We start from the raw sequence: 4,791 nt of genomic DNA, 5'->3' as shown, positions 1-4,791 counted from the left end.
TGTTGGAGGTGTCTGGGGAGCAATAATTACCCTCACCAACCCCCCGAATTTCACAAATGGTAAAAAAGCCCAGAGAGGTGAAGCTCTTCCAGAGATTATAAGGGCTCAGGACAGTATTTGAGAGACAGACATGGGAATGGCTAATCTTAGTCCATCACTTCTGCTGTGCCAGCCACAGTTCTGGACACATTGACAGGCTGATGCCAGCCGGAGCTCTGCCCAGCCCGATGAAGAAGGAGCAGCTGCCTTGGCTTCGAACCGGCGACAGTGTTGAGTGGTTGGGAGTGGCATGGGGGCTCTGGAGCCTGGCAGTGGGTTGGAATCAAGTCTGCCTTCTACAGATGATGTGACCTTGGACCCATCACTTTGACTTCTTTGTTTCAGTTGCTTCTCCTGAGACTAGGCTGACCCTAGAATCTACCCCTGAGAATATTGTGTGGATGACATGCGGAAACGTAGGTATGTACGTACATACGTATATACGTATGTTCCTGGAATAGGTCTGGCGGGCACTAGCACGTCACGGAGCAAACCGAAGCCTAGAGAGCTTCAATCACTGGCCCAGGATCACATAACTCACCTGTGTTAGACTAGGACTCCCCGCCGACTGAACTCCCTTCGACGTTCCCTCCTGGAATGCACTTTGCCCGTGGGGCCTGCCACCCTCTTCCTTCCTTGGCTGTCGTCTGTGCTTAACCACATTAATGGACTATTCTTACAGAGGTCAAGGGGAAAAATCTGAAAAGCAGGCCAGGGGTGGGGGGCCGGCTGCCAGAGAAAGTATTTTACTCAAGGAAGTAATTACACATTAAGAGAAAAGGCCTCCCGAAGCCGTCCTGACTCTGTCCACGGCTTCCTTGATGGATGGGTGGCTGTGACTCCAGTCGTGGCTGGCTTCCAGCAACAGTGGCACACCAGAGTGCCTGCCATAAGTCACCTCCCTGCCACGGCCTGGGTGTGTTGACTGGCAGGTGGGGGGCCGCTCTGGGCAGATGAAGACGTCCCTGTGGAGAGGCACACCTAGCGGGTATTTCCGGGTGGAATGCCTGGTGTCGACTGAAGAACTCCGTGGCACACCTTGGGGACCAAGCTGCTCTTCCAAGTGGGACAAGAACTAAGGATCAGGCAGCGATGTTGGGGAAGAATGTGAGAGGAGGGAGTGAGACCCTGAACCTCAGTCTGGCCCCCTCCTTCTTATAGGTGACTCTGGGCAAGCCATGTCAGCTTCTGGAACCTCTGTTTCCTCATCTGTAGGATGGAGAGCTCGGCCACAGGGGAGCCCTGAGACCTGCACTTGTTCACAAGCTGCTGCTGAGCAGAAACCCACAAGCCCTCCTCTGTCCAGAAGGCTGGCCCTCAGAGAGGGTCAGCACAGGCACCAGAGAACCTCGTCCTCGTAGTCATCCTAGGCCGATCAAGGCCTAGGGTGAGTATATCGAAAGATGGGAAGGAGGCAGAAGGATGGAGGAAAGAGCAGGCTGTCTCTGGGGCTGGCAGAGAGGAGAGAGTCGGCAGACTCTGGTGTCTCTGGTGACAAGCACCCAAAGCAGGCCTTACTGATGTTAAGGTTTGGGGATAGTCCCCCAGGCTCTTAATTTGAAGGGTACCGTTACCCGAAGAAAAAGTGCTTACAATCGTCAACGTCACTTCGTTTCTCCCTTTGCCTCTGACAGACAGGAGGCAGCCACTGACCAGAGGAGTGGAGGCGCTGCTCTCAGAAAGGGACAGCCAGCCAGGAGGACAAGGACTCATCACTGACCCTCAGCACCCAACACAACCTGGAACCATGATGGCTGCCAGGTAGAGCAAGTGGAAATACAGAGTGCTAAATGTACATTTCAGATAAGCACACTGTACTTCTTAGTTGAACCCTTTTTATATCCCAAGGACATAGAATGCCCACCTACATTTTTTCACCTCTGAAGTTTAGTGGGAAGCTGCCATCCCACTTTTAGTGCACAGTGCTAACTGGTGGGGGGCTTCTAGGGTACTATTCCACAGCACAGAGATCTCTTGGGGGCATATCTATCCCACTGATTATGTAACACTCCACATCACCTAAAATCTTTTCTTTTTTTATTTCATGCAAGATGTCTCCCATCTTTAAAACCACATGATTTTGACAAAAATTCAAGGCAGAAAATAACCCAGTCTTGGAAGTGTGTTTAAGGCAGCAGGTCTCGAGCTTCTGGGTCACTGGACCCCTTAATATTTTAAAATATTAATTAAAAAATTCAAGTTGTTGTCAAGGTGGCTCTGACTTAGAGGCACCCCTTTGTAAAGAAGAGCACAAGCCGCCCAGTCCCATGTCATCCTCACAGTGTGGCGAAGTTTGAGCCCTTGTGGTGGCCACTGGGGCAGCTCACCCCGTTGAGGGCTCACCTCTTTTAGGCACTTCCACTTTCCCAGGCAGAAGTCTCTTCTCCGGTGGCTGGTCCCAAGTATGGAAGATGAAGCTTCACCAACCTCACTTCTAAGAGCAATCCGGTGGTGCTCTGTTCGCCCTTTTGACAGTCCACAGCATATTCGATATTCTTTGCTAACACCATAATTCAAAGGCATCAATACTTCTTTGGTCTTCCTGATGTCTTGTCCGGCGTTGACCTGCAACTGAAAATGCCAAGGCTTAGGTTAGGGACGCCTTAGTCCCCAAAACGACATCTTTGCTTTTTGAAGACGTGAAAGTAGTCTTTTGCCGCAGCAGATTTGCCCAGTGTAATAAGTCCTTTGATTGCTTGACTACTGCCTCTATGAAGATTGATTGTGGATCTAAGTTCAGAGAAATCCCTGACAAGCTCAATATTGTCTCCATTTATCATTACGTTGCTTATTGATCCAGTTGGATGGATTTTCGTTTTCTTTATGTTGAAACGCCAAACATCCTGAAGGCTACAGCCTTTGATCTTTATTACTAAGTCCTTCAAGCCCACTTCACTTTCAGCCAGCCTCAAAAGTGGCTGCTTATACGAGTTATACCTATCTTTATTCACTGTAACAGAAATTCAATAAAGAACCTATGTTTAACTATCTACATCGGATTGACTCAATGTAATTATAATAAAATCATCATGCTTGCATGAACAGTCCATTTTAAACATGAGGGATGTTGAGACTCTATGCAGTAAAACATCTAACAGATTCCACTGTTTCTGCAGGTACAATTCAATGACATTGACTACATTATTTGTGTTGTGCAAACATGCTCACTCTCCTTCTCTTGAGTGATCTCTCCCCTACTCACCTGTACTCACTAGCTCATACGATTCCTATTTTACCTTTTGAGTTGCTCTTGCCAATTTGATCCCATGTGGCTAGATCTTGAAACAGTACAATGGTCACAGCAGATATTTTTAAATAAAATAGTTTTATTGAGATATAATTAACATATTATATAATTCCATGGCTCAATCATATTAAGAAGAGTTGTGCAGTCATTGCCACAATAAACTTTGGAACATTTTCTTCCTTTCTGTACCCATTGTTATTGACTCCCTGCTTCTCCCGAACCTCCCCTTCTTTGCCCACAGGTAATCCTTAATCCAGTTACTGTCTCCATAGACCCCACCCCACCCCAAAATGAATTGCCTATACAGAAAAACATGCCAAACAAAGACCAAGCATAAAAAAGGACCCAGTAGCAATGACCACATCAAAGAGAAGAACCTCAATTGAAAAGAGAGCCAAAAATATTTAAAAACTGAGACAGATTCAAAATGGGTCAATGGGGAATCAAATCATATGATGCTACATTGCAGCCAAACTATAGCTGCTAAAATTCACTTCACGATGCTCTCTGTTTGATATTAAGACTAAGGCTACATCCCTAGGGTATGGTCATAAGGGATTCACTGAAGACTTAATCCAGTAGGGACTCTGCCAACTGATTTGGGGTTTCTGCTTTCATCCATAGATTTCCACAAATCAGGTGTTTAGAATTTAAGCTCTGATACTGCTCCCTCCTCTGCATTTTGACTTTATTATTTACAATCCTTGGATCACACAGACTGGTGTGTTTCTTCTGTGCTGACTCCTCACTTAAATGGCTGCTTGTTTGAAGGCAAGCCACTAAGCCCCCAAAAACTGTTCTTTCTGATAGCCAGGCACCACCGTATTTCTTCACTACTTCTTGCTACAGCATGCATATCTTTAGTGATCTCATGGGTGTGAGTTTTGATCAGGGCCATGCCACAGGAACTAATTGTTCTTATATTAGGGTTACAACCAAGTGAGAACTCAAAATCCAATCCTATATCTATGGTTTATATATGTCCCTGGGTCACTTTAGAGACATTACCATTTTATTGGAATCTGTAACAAATTATCCCCATGGGGCATAAGGTAATTTTATTGATAGGCAATGGTATCAAATTTAAAACACTGCTGAGAAAAGGAATTTATACATATGCAGGATATCTTTTATTTTTATTTTAAAAATTGTAATAGTATTTTTCTAAAAGTCTGAGAAAAGATACAAGTGTTGGCTTTAGCTCACTACTTTTACTGTATATTCATTAATCATAATTAGAATTTTTCCCTTTAATTTTAATAGATCATCAGAAATATTTTAAAAGAAGTAGCATGTTTTGAAAACATGAGTAGAAATAATTTTAATTCTTCTATTTACCTCACTGTATATAGCTTTTTTATCATTTTATTGGGGGCTGATCCAGCTCTTATCACAATCCATACATTCATCCATTGTGTCAAGTACATTTGTATATTTGCTGCCATCATCATTTAAAAAACATTTTCTTTCTACTTGAGCCCTTGGTATCAGCTCATCATTCCCCC

This window comes from Echinops telfairi, unplaced genomic scaffold (assembly GCF_000313985.2).
Source record: "Echinops telfairi isolate 266 unplaced genomic scaffold, ASM31398v2 ScPeMD7_31;HRSCAF=116, whole genome shotgun sequence".
Classification (NCBI taxonomy): Eukaryota; Metazoa; Chordata; class Mammalia; order Afrosoricida; family Tenrecidae; genus Echinops; species Echinops telfairi.
Note: the sequence above shows the minus strand (reverse complement) of the source record.